Source organism: Dromiciops gliroides, chromosome 6, assembly GCF_019393635.1.
Source record: "Dromiciops gliroides isolate mDroGli1 chromosome 6, mDroGli1.pri, whole genome shotgun sequence".
Lineage (NCBI taxonomy): Eukaryota > Metazoa > Chordata > Mammalia > Microbiotheria > Microbiotheriidae > Dromiciops > Dromiciops gliroides.
Genome location: NC_057866.1, coordinates 62785614 through 62801326, shown reverse-complemented (window position 1 = coordinate 62801326; position 15713 = coordinate 62785614).

Here is a 15713-nt window from a genome sequence, read left to right as displayed (position 1 = left end):
TTGATATATCCCAACCCCATACTAAAAACCTTTGGCAAATTAATTTTTACTCCTATTTTAAATAGACTCAGACAATGGTAATTTTATTGACTTTACTATGTACTTGATCTCATCAGAACTGTTAAGAATAATATTTGTTTAGTTGCCTCATTTTTTATTTCAACTAAAATGGGTGAGGATAAATCAGAAATATACAGTAATTAAATTATACAGAAAATTCTGGATGGAAGAAAAGCAATTATTTACAATTTTGAGGTAATGGCAAGCATGTTTCTGGAAGAAAATATAATTAATAATAGTGTTAAAGTTTGCTTTACATTTTTGGCAATTGAGTTAGTTGTTAAAGAGAATATTTGAATATGATATTAATTTGTATTTCACTTGACTGCTTTTTTATTGTTTTATAATGATGAAACAGAAAGGTCTGGGTTCAACATAACAAATTACTGTACAAAGAAGAAATGCCACCAAACCCTGTGTTTCTCTTTTGGGTTTGACTTGGGTTGTGAGGAGAAAAAAAGAAGAAAAGGAAAAAAAAAGAAAAAAAAAGTGTTGATTCTTTAGAGAAACATTTCAGCACCCGATCTACAGTATCAAAAATAGTCTTTAGAACATAGTTAGACTTTTCTTGAAATTCAGCAGTTTGCAAACAAGTACACTGGGGAGTAGTCTTTTCACACTAAAATATTTTTACTACACATCAGCAAGTCTTTTAGGAAAGCTTACAGTCTCTAAAAGCCTGAAGTTTGCTGTTGAAATAGCAGAGAAATAAAATTTAGTTGATGTTAAGAGGAAAAGATTGATTTAGCCAGTCTTTATTATAAGTAATGTATTTGCTCTATTACGTTTATCCATTGTAATGAAACAAACATGACCTTTGTTTTGTTTTACTTTGAGTTTCTAATGTTTGTTTCCTGTTTTTGTTGTTATTGCTGTTGTTTTGTGTAGAAATGTCAGTGATGAGTGCCCTTTCTTTCTCTTAAATAGCTTTATATTTATCTATGTGTATAGAAGAAGAAATGTAAACAAACACATAACTAAATGTATAGTATCTGTACCCTGCTCCAGAGTAGAATCTCCTCCAGGGCAGGGGATATTTCAGTTTTGTCTTTTTAGTAGTATCTGTTTAGAAAGTGCTTGTTGAATTAGATTGCATTAACTTCTAAACATTTTCTAAAACATCTAAGTCAGAAGGAAGGAAAATTAATTTGACTTACACAAATTTTTTTCCATGTTTTTCTTATAAGCTGATCTTTGTGAAACTAGGAACAAAGAAAAGCCTGTGTATTGTGTGGAGAGGGTCTTAATTTACAGGTACATTACCTGGGCTTTTTTTCCCCAAACAGTCTGAACTGAAGATTTTACTTGTGAAGACATTTATACCGTGTAAATTCCTTTTCTGATGCCATGTTTCCTTTTCTAGTTAAAAATAGACTCCAATAAATCTACATCCAAATCTAATTCTTCTCAGATGTTCATGTTTTGGCATAAAATGCTCTAGGTTGCTGGATTCAGAATATGGTTTTTTGGCTTATTCAATACTTTTTTCAGAACTAACTTGTAAAAAGTCCTAGAAGTTGAAGAAATCATAGCTTCGAATAAGCAGAGGGATCTCATCTCTTTTTTATTGACAGTGTTTTCTGCTGGAAGTCATCCAGGCTACAAATAAAGTTGTTCAAATATTTGTCCATTAGTGAATAAAATAATATTAGTTCAATTCATTACGATTTCTGAGATTCAAAGAAATGCTTTTCTTGATTCCAAATTCTAAAGATTTCCTCTGGGGTTTCCTAATGCTATTAATTTGCAATAGTCCAAGTGTAAGGAGATGAAGACCTGCACTCAGATAGTGGTAGTATCAGGAGAGAGAAGTTGCAAAGGTATGGCCAAGGTGAAACTGATCATCCTTTGCAACAGATTGGATAAGTGGGCACAAGGGGAAGGGGGGTGAAAGACAATTAGGAGTTGAGGATGAAGTCTAGGTTATGAGTATGGGATACAGGAAACATGATGATGCCCTACCAGTAATAGGGAAGTTTGAAATGGGCAGGGGCTAATGAAAAATAATGTGTTCAGTTTTGGACATGTTGGGTTTAAGATGTCTAAAGGACTTCTATTTTAAGATGTTCAAAAGACAGTTGGAGTTACAAGATTGGAGATCAGAAGAGAGGTTTAGGCTTGGCTGAATAAGTAAGATATGAGAATCATTAGCAAAAGAATGATAATTAAATCTGTTATGGGTCTGGGGTAACTCTCTTTGAGAAGCTAAGCTATCAGGACAGACATGCCTAAGAAGTAAGGGAGATAAGCCTATTAGGCACAGCTACTGCCTGATAGGCACCAGAGGACAGAGATAACTCCAGAAGTCCAGACCACTACTTTTCATTCAAGTTTTTTCCTCCACTCCCAAAGGGAACTTTCCATAGTCAGGTGGTCACCACATCCCCACCCTTCATCCCTCCTCTATGAAAGATTTTGCCTTTTTTCTGTTCCGGGAGAAATGTACCTCCGAGAATCATGTTGTCTCTAAGCCATTTTCTCCCCTCCAGGGAAGTCTTTGACTTCCTTCTTGGTCATTTTCTTTAGCACCCAAATAAAAGACTATTTTATTCTAATTGGATTGTGTTTGAGGGAGTGTGTTTCTTTAAAGAAAAATACCTAAATACCCCCACCACCTATTTCCCCATGATAAATCAATGGGAGCTGATGAAATCACAAAGTGAAATAATATAGAGGGATCAGAGAAGAGGGCCTAGGGAAGAGCCCTGTGGAATAGAAATAAAAGGACCTCTAGGAACATCTCAGGAAGTTGTCACCTTTATAGACCACACCTATATATCTACATATACCATTGCAGTCTGTTAAGGCTTGAAGAAAGAACATAGAATATGACAAGTTGAAGAAATAAAGAACATTGTCCATCATTATTATTACATTGGTGTGATAAGCAGAAATGTGTACTGCTGGGGAAAAAATTCCTTGGAGCTGTAAACTTGTCACATTTCATATCAAATCAAGGTGAAAGAAAGAACATCTGATATAGAAAGCTGGTTTTGATATCTTGGGAGTCAAGAATACCAAACAACTTGTAGCCCATTAAGAGCACAGACTGTATTTCATTGTCTCCCCTCTTCCTTGACATTGCCCTTCCTCTCCCTTAACTCCCTCCCCCTTGACTCCCTCCCATCCATAGTGCTAGGCAGAGAAAACTAAAAAAAAAAAATGCTGAACAAATGTCAAAAGAATAAACTCTTGATAGAGGCAAAATAAGGGGAAAATGTTTTATTTTTGCCTTTTTTGCACTGTGAATAACCAGTAAGGGGGATAACTGATAAAGCATTCTTTACAAAACAAAAAACAAAAAACCTGCTACTAGAAAAGAATACAGCTGAAGACAGCCCATTATGAAAAACCCTTTAGCAAGGAGAATTTCTAAAAAAAAACCCAACCTGTACTGAATGAAAAATATATACAAAAACATATTATATACAATGTATATAATATTAAGAAACAAGCATACATACATATAAACTATATTATAATAACAGTAACAATAGCTAGCATGTATATAACTCCTACCGTGTGCCAGGTGCTGTGCTAAGCAAAAAAGTGTTCACTCAAGAAGAAGTGCTCTAATCTGTTGACTTTGAATCTCCTGATGGTCATCTTGTCTTGGGGTGCCCCTTTTGTTAAATGCAAGTATTTAGCTGGATGGAATACAAGCTCCATGCCAGGAAACTGAATCATTTCCATTTGATTTGTCTTAGGAAGATTCTGAAGATAACCTGGCGCTATAAGGTAGAAGAACCTCAAACAATGATGCCCCATTTTCAAGATGAGGAGAAGCTACAACACTCCTATATTGAGATGTTGCCTATACTTCAAGGTAGAGGCAAAGTAAAGCTCAAACCAACCCATGCTGGGAAATTCCTGGGAATGTGGCTGTTGAAATGATTGGCACTTTCTACCCATTTGCATTAAATGACTTTTACTAAAGATACTATTTGTCAAACTGGTTTAATTGCTCTCACCCATGCCTGAAATGCTTTCCTTCCCTATTTCCACAGCTTGGCTTTCTTCAAGTCCAAGGCAAAATCCTGCCTTCTATGGGAAGACTTTCCCTGTCCCCTATAATTTTGTTATTTTCCCTCTGTTCATTATTTCTTATTTATCCTGCATATATAGCTTATATAGAATTGTTTGCTTGTTGTCTCCTCCATTATATTGTGATCTTTTGAGGGTAAGGACTCTCTTGCATTTCTTTCTATTCCTAAATTTGGCATAGTGCCTGAAACATGGTAGGTACCTAATAAAGTAATAATGACTTATTAGTTAGAGAATATACTGAATGGGGACTTAAGGTGAAGGTTTTGATACTCCTAGACCCAAAACATTGCCCCAAATCATTGTTGATAGAGATTAGATAATATCTCAATTTTGGTGAGTTAAATTCTGAAACTGTTCAGTAATAATAGCCAAGTGGTATAAGAGAAATCTGTATATGAAAATATTGTTGACTGTGACTCTACTTGTGTACTCAACCAGTGACATCAAAGGTCCTATATACAATCCATTTTACTTTTTAAAAATTTTAAATTTCTAAAATTTTATTTATTTTAATTTTTTTGCGGGGCAATTGGGGTTAAGTGACTTGCCCAGGGTCACACAGCTAGTATGTGTTAAGTGTCTGAGGCCTCATTTGAACTCATGTCCTCCTGAATCCAGGGCCAGTGCTCTATCCACTGTGCCACCTAGCTGCCCCTAAAATCCATTTTTAAATAAACTGTTCCTCAATTTCAGGTTTTCGGTTACCATGATTCTTGGTTCCTTTCTCCCAGAGTAAATAATTTGGATGTAGCAGAGGGTGTGGAGGAAAAAAGAGGTATACAAAAACCTTAACATTTGTGTATCCAGTTGCATATAAAGTAAACATAGAAAAATAGTTTGTTCTGGTGGTATTTTTGTTTCTTCTCTAACTGCATCTAAAATATTCCACTTTTGTTGAAAATTTACTACTTTTCCTAATTTCTTTTGGAGTTTTACTATCCTATGAATTTGGTGGCTTTCAAAATTACCTAATTTTTACTACCACCATGACTTAGAAATGAAATAAATTAGACCAGGAGTTCTTAATTTTTTCTGTTATGTTCCCCTCTGGAAGTCTGCTAAAACCTCTGGACTTCTCCATTGATAATATGTTTATATGTATGAAATAAAATAAAGTTTAGTGGCCAAATTTAATATGGGGAGAGTTAATTGGGTGGCTCACCATAAAATTGGGGTTCAGAAAATAATGAGGGACCTCTAGGTCCAAAGTTTACCAAGTTCTTTCTCTCAGACCAATAAGAAAGGAGCTTAACAGCCTCTTTTCCACAAACAAATGAGGTTTTATTTAATGGGAATAAAATACACAGCAAAGGTAAAATTAATAAAGTCAAGGACAAGGGAATAGGGAAAAAGGATAATCTCTCTGGCTCTAGCAAGGGCTGTCTCAAACCCAAAGATGCTTTCAGCTCAGCTAATTCAAATGGTTGGATTTAACTCACCACCAGGGGTCCATAATTTCTATGGGAGTCAGCAGTCAGTTTCTAGTCTGCTCTGAATACTCCTCCAAGGCCAGAGAGAGAGCAAGAGTGAGCCACTTCCTGTTAGGGTCCCTTTTTCTACCTTTTTCTCCCTCCCCAAAGGGGAGCAATGGCTATAGATAAGTAAAGTTATGTGGCTGAGTGAGACTGGTTACCTGTTGATAACACAGTCCACAGCCTCTGAGGACACTTCTCAGGATTGGCCAAGTTTAAACTAGTTTCTCATTCACACTGAATTCAAACACTACTGTATCTGTAATATGTGTGTGCTTTTTCATTTTATTTAGCTGTTTGATCAGTATATCTGCAAGCTTCACTTCTGCTGAGTATCAATAACATTGGCTTGTAGTTCTGTGAAAGCTTTCTTCAGCTCCAGATCCATGGGGGCAGCCATCTTCAAGACTACCTCTTTAAGGCAGCACATTCCATTTTGGCAGAACTCTCATATTTAGGACATTTGTCTTAATGTTGACACAGAACATGAGTTTCAGTCAATGCTCCTGGGCAATAATCCCTAATTAGATTCCTAGTTTCAGTTGTATAAAAATATTTGTAGCAGCTCTTTATGTGGTGGCTAACAATTGGAAATCAAAGGGATGCCCATCAATCGGGGAATGGCTAAACAAGCTGTGGTATAAGATTATAAAATGGAATTTTATTATGCTATACAAAATGACAAGCAGGATGATTTCATAAAGGCCTGGAAAGACTTATTTATATGAAATGATGTATACTTAAGTGAGCAGAACCTGGAGAATGTTATGCACAGAGACAGCAATATTTTTCAATGAAGAACTGTGAATGAGTTAACTATTTTCAACAATACAATCATGCAAGGCAATCCCAAATGGTTAATGATGAAGCTTACTATCCACCTCCAGAAAAAAGAAGCGATATTGATTGAACATAGACTGAAGTATGCTAATTTTTACTTCCTTTTATTTTTTTCTTTTATCCTAGTGGTCTTCTGCAAAATTACTAATATGGTAATCTTTTACATAACTGAATATGTATAACCTATATCTGATTGCTTACTGCTTCATGGAGGGAGAGATAGAATTCAGAACTCGAAACTTTAAATAAAAATGTTTATTAAAAAAAAAAAAGAAATAAAATCACCTAGGTAGAAAAAAAAAGAATCCCAATTTTCTAAAACCCCAACTCAAGTACCACCTTCCTCATGAGACTTTTTTTGTTCTTCCTAATTGTGATTCCCCTACACAATAAAATAACACAAAGCCAAAACAAGAACCTTGTACTTATTTCATATAGCCAATAAGAATAGCATATTTTATTCTCACAATAGCCTTGGGAAGTAGGCACTATTATTCTCATTTTATAGATGCAAGAGCTTAGGCACAGAGAGGTTAAGCAATTACCCCGGTTTCAAATAGTAAATATAAAAGGCCAATTTTGAACTCAGGTCTTTCTAACTCTGGGTCAAAAAAAAACAGTAGGAAAAAAAAAGAAAAAAGGTAAAATTTTCTGCCCCCCCCAACCTCCATGAAATAACAGCATTTTACTTATTCCTTGAAAGATGCAGGGGGTGGGTGGAGTGGAGGGGGTAGAAACTAAAGAGAAAATCAAGTACTGTTAATCTTTATAAATTCTGGATACGTTTCTAAATAGGGGAACCATTAATAGTAAAATTAATAGTGTGTTTACATTTTAATTATCAACTAGAATCATTAGTTCATTTCAATTGAGTTCTCAGTGTTTTATTATCACTAATAATATAATAAATATGATAATTTAGTTTCTATAAACACTGAAATTAGACAGCATATGCTTGAATTTAGTACATGTTACTCTATAATATTTGTCCTTCCTATCAAGGTACTAGGGAAACAATGGAAAGAAACATTGACTTTTAGTTTAAAACACTGGGTTCTAATCTCCATTTTGTCATTTGCTACTAAGAGACATTGAGTAAGTCACTTAAATGCTCTGGTTCTTACTTTCCTCATCTGAAAAATGAAGTGATTAGAGTAGTTGGCCTCTGGCAGTTCCAGCCATCTTTAAAACCATGATTTTTAAAATTTATTTTTCACATTTAATTATTTTATTTTTAATTTATGGAATAAAATATGCATTTATATGACATTGCATAATAAAAAAGATGATTGCACATGAAAGGGAAATCTATTTTTTGCCACTTTCTATTCCTTTAATATATAATAAAGTTATTATGCAAATTTCTTTTTTCCCCACTTTTCTTTTTATATACACATACAGAGTTTGCATTTCATAGACCTTCAGAAGACAATGTAGCAAAGTAGAAAGAATACTAGCTTTGAAATCAAAAGATCTGGGTTAAAAATCCATTTCTAATTCAATTAACTGTGTGACATTAGAGAAATTATTTAATAATTTAACCTCAGTTTCCTCATTTGTAAAATGGAGATGAAAATGACATCTATGTTAGAAAAATCTACATGGAACACAGTATTTTTGTGAGAAACAAATGAGATAATGTGCAAAGTTCTTTATAAATTCTAAAGATATATGTAATTACTGTTATTATTGTCACTTGTGTGATCTTGCACAAGTTATGTAACTTCACTAAGACTCAGTTTTCTCATCTGTAGAATGCTAGAGTTGCATGAGAGATCTTCTCAGATCTCTTAGAGTTCAAGACCTATGAACTTTTAATATGTTTACAGAATGATCACTCTTCCCAATAAAACTATCAAAAAAGGCTAATTAATAAAATGGCTTTTTTCTATTACAAGCATATGTACTTGTACAATTTGAGTCCAACAGAGGAACAAAATATTATTTATATTTGTCTATAAAAGTTAAGTTCAAGGCTGTCTCTGATAGAAGCAGTGGATATCAAAATCAGTTGACCACCATTATGAATGATGTAATTGCAGAATTTAGGAATGATGAGCAACTAGTGGAATCCCACCATTAAATTTCTGTCCATTCATTGTTTTCTTTCTAGGAGTCTTATCCACAAAGTAGTTTAGAATTGCATGTTTGATAACCCAGGTCCAGGCTTAAAACATTTAAATATGATAAAAATCAATTTTACCTATGAAATTCCCGAATGAATGTCACTTCTGATATACATCAGCCTCCAAAGAAATTAAAAGATAAGTAAAATAATTACAATCACATTAGTGAGACTAGGCAGACCTATCAGATTTCAGTGTTGTTGGAGTGAAAACATTCACTTCCTAGTGAGTCAAATTTACATCACATTTGATGAAAATTAGTTTCCAATATCCCTATGTATAAAAGAGTGAGTAAATGGACAACTCCACCTTGTGAACTAAGGATGAGTCAGATAAACTCTTCATTTGCTGCTGATGATTAGAGAATCATTTCCCGTCAGTACGTATCATGTGGTGACTTAGAACTAATTGAATCATTCACAGAGATTGATCTGTTGCTCAAACTGAAGGAATCATTTCTTTGATTAGTACAACTCAGGAGATTCAAGGAATAAATTCAATGCAGGTGGGGAGGGAAAAAATAACCCAATACTTGGCTCCTTCTTTGTTATGATTTAAGGACATTTTATGAAAAATATAAAAAAACCTGCATTCTAAGAAGAAGAAAGAAAATTAAATAATATCCCAGACAAGGAGAGGTGGTACTCAAGTCAATTTTTTGGCTCATACTTCACTCTATAAGAGAATATATGTCTGTTTAGTTTATTTTGAAAGTAATTTTCCTATTCATGTTGAGAAAAAATAGACTTAAGTTTATTAGGGTTAAGTGTAGTAAATAAGCTGTGTCTCAAAAAACAAAGTATAATAGGTTCACTGAAAGCTTTCTTTACCCTCATCAGTACATATTATCAAAAGAACAAAAAAGACTAAAGCAGGGAGTTAAATTACCTTCATGTGGTTGCAATTGCCTTTGTGTTTGGACAATTCTGAAAGGAAGAATTCTCCAGTATCAAGCTCAAAAATGTACCCATATCCCTAAAGCTACTTTGAAAAACACAAGAAAATTTTATTTATTTGAAGACAGAGAAGTTATGAAGAGAGACTAGGGGTTGGGCGTAGAAGGAGGGCAGGAAACAAGAAGTGAGAAGAGTGGCTCCTTCATGCATCAATTTTCTTCAAATGCAGCAGAACAATCATGCCTCAACTGTTCCACAATAATTTAATTCTACAAACATCTGAACAGTCATTCCTTCATTCACTAAAGGTCTATTAAGTGCTGAGGTTCCAGACATTTTACTAGGCTGCAGGACAAAATCAATCACTGCTTTACTATCTGTGTCACCTTGAGTATGGTAATTCTCCTATTTCTTAGTTTCTTCATCTGGAAAATGAAGGGATTCCACTCGATGCCCCTTTGAGGTCTCTACCATTAAAACATTTTTGTATTAGGGAAGGGGTAGAGGGGGGAAAAGATCCAATAATTTAAAAAATAATAGCTTTAGGGTTTGGAGCTTATATTCTTAGTGTGGGTGTGTGAGCAATGGCTATAGATAAGTAAATATGAAGGGACAAATTATAAAATAATACTGTCTGTGAGGTGGGGCAGTGATTGTGAGACAGGCAGGGATCCTTAACAAATGGGAGCAGGAGGGGCCTCATACAAGAGTATCATTGAATATGGACTGATCCCTGAAGGAAGCTAGGGATTTCTAAGAGGTAGAGATGAGGCATTCTACACATGAAGGATGATAGGAAACCTTTTGAATTTCTTGGGCAAGAGAGCAAGGTGGACAGATTTTTAGTATTATCATTTTGGCAGCTATATTGAGGAGATGATGCAAGATATATAGAGATGATACAAGGATGTCAATTCAGAGACAATTGTAATAATCTAAGTGACAACAGATAAGGCCCAAATTTATGTTTATGGAGACAGTGGTATAGAAGAGAATGGGTGCATGAGTTGTTGTAGCTGCTGATATGACAACATTTAATAGCTAATTAGTTGTAGGAGAAAGAGAGTAAGCAATAATGAAGAGTCCAGGATAATTAAGTAAAAAAGCTAAGAGAGATAAGAGGAGGAAGGAAGGAAGAGAGAAAGAAAAAAAGGAAGGGGAACAGGCCTTTATTAAGTGTTTACAATGTGTAAAGCAATGCACTAAGATCATGAATAACAATTGTTCAACCATTCTGACTCAGTCCACTACCAATTTATTTTATACCACCTCAAATTACCCCTCACTCCTGCTATGCAATTTCCCTTATCAACTTACTATCCCACTCTACACAGTGACCCCTTCCAAAACTTTTTATCCTTTGTCAAACCTCTTATGGCTCCTTTTGCCCACTCTCTCAGTTAAGAACTTTGCCTCATATTTTACAGAAAAAAAAGAGTCAATTTGCCATTAACTTCCCCTTCTCTTCTCTTCCTCATCCCTTTTCTCTCATTCCTTCTGCCACTCTCTTCTTCTTCACCCTTGTTTCAAATGATGAAGTGTCCTTACTCCTTATCAAGGATAGTGCCTCTACCTGTCCATGTGATATTATGCCATCCTGTCTCTCAACAGATTAACCTCTCTGTCATCCCCACTCTCACTTATTTTCAATCTCTCCCTCTCTATGGGTTCATTTCCCCCTGCCTATGAACTTGTCCATGTCTCCTCTATCCTGAAAATCCTCATTTGATCCTATCATCACTGCTATTATCCTGTATCTCTTCAACACTTTGCAGTTAAACTCCTCAAAAAGGTCATCTACAACAGGTGCCTACACTTTCTCTCCTCTCACTCTTTCCCTAACCCTTTATGGTCTGGCTGCCAACCTTATTTATTTATTTTGTGGGGCAATGAGTGTAAAGTGACTTTCCCAGCTAATAAGTGTCAAGTGTCTGATGCTGGATTTGAACTCTGGTCCTCCTGATTCCAGGGCTGGTACTTTATCCATTGCTCCACTTATCTGCCCCCTGCTAGCCTTATTATTACACCAGAATTGCTCTCTTCAGTGTTACACATGATTTTTGTCCCCAAATCCAAGGGTCTTTCCTCTATCTTCATTCTCCTGAATCTCTTTGTAGCTTTTGATACTGTTGACCCCTCTCTTTATCTTGATACTCTCTTATCTACAAGTTTTTAGGGCACTACATTCTCTTTTTTTTTCCTACTTATATGACTACTCCTCCTCTTTCTCCTTTGCTGGTTTTTCTTCCAGATCTCACACTCTTGACAATAAGTTTCTCTCTGGGTTCAGTCCTGGCCCTCTTCTTTTCTTCTATACTACTTCACTTGCTGGTCTCATCAGCTCCCATCGATTTAGTTACTATGCTGATGACTCTCAGATCTCAAACATCTCAAATTTTGTGCCACAGTCTCTCTGCTAACTTCCAATCTCCCATCTCAAACTTGCTTTCAGACATCTCATACTGAACATTCAGCAGGCATCATAACCTCAGTATGTCCATAATAGAACTTATTACCTTTCCCCAAAATCCTCTCCCTCTCCTCCTATCTTTCCTATTACTGTGGAGGGCAGTATCATCCTTCCATTCTCAAACTATCAACCTAAGAGTCATCCTGGACTCTTCTTTATCTCTCACCTCCTGTATCCAAGTTGTTGCCAAAGCCTGTTCATTTCCCCTTTGTAACCTCTCTTGAATGTCTTCTTTCCTCTGATATTGCTACCACTGTTTTAAAGGTCTTTATCATTCCATGCCTTGAGTGTTACAATAACCTGCTTGTGAGCCTGCCTCTCCCCACTCCAAACCATTCTCCATTCAGCCACTAACATGGCATTCCTTAAATGTATGTCTGATCATGTCACTTCCTCCTATTTAAAAGAAACAAACAACAAAAAACTCTAGTATCTTCCTGGCCCCCTCCCACCTTTCTAGTCTTCTTACAGGCTAGTTCCAGTGACACCTGCTTCCTCACTGTTCCACCAATAAGACACTCCATTTCTCAGCTCTAGGCATTTTCCATGGCTGTCCCTCAGGCCTAGAATATTCTTCCTCCTTAGCTCTGATTATTCATTATCCTGGCTTCCTTTAAACCCCAATTATAATTCCACCTTTATAGGAATCCTTCCTTTACCCATGTTAATGAGAATGCCTTCCCTCTTTTAATTATTTCCAATTTATCCTGCATATATCTTGTTTTGTATATATTTGTTTTCAGGTTGCTACCCCAAGTAGATTGTAAGATCCTTGAAGGTGGGGGCTATCTTATGCCGTTTTTTATCTCTAGGACTAAGCAGAGTGCCTGGCACTTAATACAATAAATATTAATTGATTAATTGATTGGTATAGTCTATAGATCACTGGACCTTGAGTCAAGAAGACCTGAGCTCAGATATGGCCCCAGACACTGACTAGTTGTGTGATGTTAGACACTTCATTTCTGTTGCCTCAGTTTCCTCTAAGATGAAAATGATAATAACATTTGCCTTCCAGAGCTGTTGTAAAGATCAAATGAAATTATATTTTTATGTGCCTACCACAATTCTTGGTACAAAGTAGGCACTATATATATTGCTAGCTATTATTATTAGAATTGTTAAAATACAATTAAGCAGAAGTAAAAAGGGGCAACCATTCTTCTGACTAATTTGATTTCAGTACTCCCACTATTTGGCTAGAGAGTTGCCATGATAAAGACAGTCAGACACATTCCAGAATGACTGTTTAGGCAGTGCTCATTTTTTATGGTCTAGGTGTGGCATATATTGGCTGATTCCATGGTTATGTGCCTGCCATGAGAAGACTACAGCCTTTCCTATCATCTCTTTTCATTCTCCTTGACAGTTCCTTAAAACTCCTAATTTATCCTACAGTGAAAGCCTTTGCCATCCAAGGTTTGATCTCGAGTTAGTTTCTTTTCTTCCCAAATTGGTAATAACTACAAATCCCTGGGTTTTTTTGTGGCCAGCCAACCCCATTATCAAAGTTGTTTCACAAAGTAATATATAAGGTCCTGGGGGAAAAACAATAACTGACATGGTGATTAGGAAATGCCTCATGCAGAACATGATATAGTAAAAAGGCTTCAAAGGGTCAAAAGAATTAAGTAGGCAAAGAGGAAAAAAAATGTTTTCTAGGCACAGAAGAACAGAAGACAAGGTAAACAATGATATAGTTGCACAAATGTTCTAGAAATAGAGTGCTTTGGTTTGGCTACAGTGTAGAGTATGAGGAGATAACAAAGCAAAAAAGGTAGATAGACAATATATATGGCCTGAAATTCCATGTTGTATACTTTAAAACCTTTATTTAGTCAGTTTCTTTTATCACTAGTATGGGGGTTGAATCTGTTATTTTATTTGTATTAGGAATACCTGGATGAGGAAACCAGTTATGGTTTCCATTTTCTCTTTTATTCTTAGTTTCCTAGGACACAGAGGGGTTACATAACTTGCCAAGGGTTATATAGCCATGATATGATAAAAGTGGAATTTGAACTCAGATCTTCCTGGTTCCAAGGTCAGCTCTCTATCCATATGCCCTGCTGCTTCTCTCTTTTATTAACAAGAAATTCTCTGTTCCTATGACAAATCAATTGGGATGACCAGTAGACATCTACCTTTTCCCCTTTTCCTCTGTTCCCCACCTCCCAAATTGTTCTATGTCTATAGCATGGCTCATTAGTTTGAGAGGCTTAGGGATAGAACTACCAATAGACATTTAGCTGGTCAGACTGTATGAAGTATGATGATATCAAAGATCTCAGATGGTATAATGGAAGGAGTCAGAAGACCTGAGTTCAAATCGTAACTTACTCATTTGGTAGCTGACTATAATTGAGTAAATTTTAAAAAAATCTCTTTGAACCCTAATTTGCTCATTTATAACTTGAGTATAATTATAGTCATGTTCTTCAAATATGTATTCATTCAACCAACAAGCATTTATTAAGCCTCTACTTTATACAAGGCCTTAGGCTAAGAACTGTGAACAAAAAGATAAAAGAGAAATTATCACTGCCTTTAATGAGCTCATATTGTCACAGAGGAGATATTATATGATCTGACTAATAATAATTATAGTCTTCATTATCATCCAATAAACAAGAATAACAATAATAATATTTCTCATTTATATAGGACTTTAAGGTTTGCAAAGCACTTTACAAATATATGTGTTAGTGTACTGTGCTTTGTCCATGTAGGTGATACATGTCAACATGGATCTATCTAGATGTGGCTTGCAGAGAGGCATAAAATGATATCTCTGGATTCTCATTTCTTCTCAAAGAGTAACTTTGATTAATATCCAGATGAAAAGCAGGAGTTTGGGAAGAGATGGTGGCCATTTTGTTTCTCAGAGAAAGAGGCTAGAAATATCTATCTCCCCAAAAATGTTGTTAGTCTAGGGAAGATAATTTTCAAGCTCAAGTCAATCTCTATTCCTTAAAAAGGAAGAAGTACTCCAAGCTATATATTTAGGACTACTTCTTTGTCATCAAATACTGTTGCACAACAAACAAATGTGACACATAGCCAATAAAACCATTTCTCCAAGCTAATGGTATAGAGAAATCAGAGAAGAGATACAGGTGAAAATATGCCAGATAATACACAGAGTGAATGAGTTCTACTTAATACAAGCTCTCTAGATATCTATCTACTGGCTTCTTCTGAGTCTTTTTCTCTTTTTTGGGAATCTGAAAAGATGAAGCAGGTGTCTTTTCTCTAGAAATTGGAAGCCAGATCTTTCTTTTCCCAAGATCTCATCAACACTGCCCTCTGGCAGGTATAAGGTACAGAGTTATCACTTTTTACCAATAACAAGAATTTTATGCATATGGACTGGTTACACTTATACTATTTTACAGGAAACCAGGTCTTGAAGGAAACCAAGAATCCTAGGAGGGGTAGAAGTGAAAAGAGTGAGGAGAGAGAAATAGTATTCCAGGCATAAAGGACAGATAATGTCAAAGGCAAAGGGATGGGAGCACTAACTTTCTTCAAAACCAGGGAAATCATGTATGTGAAGTTTATGCCATTTGCTACTCATATTTAACCAGAATAGCAAGGCTCTCTAATATTCAATAAGATGCTGAAGGGGAAAAAAGGAAGGAGAAACTTATTTATTAGGGGAGAAAAAAAAAAGGCAAAATGGTTTCAAGTTAATTTCTGCATTTCCACACATCAAATGTGCTTACTTCCCATTAGTTTCAGCAAATCATAGTTGTCATCATAACTTGAATATCAGAATATACAATGTTGTTATTGTTAATGG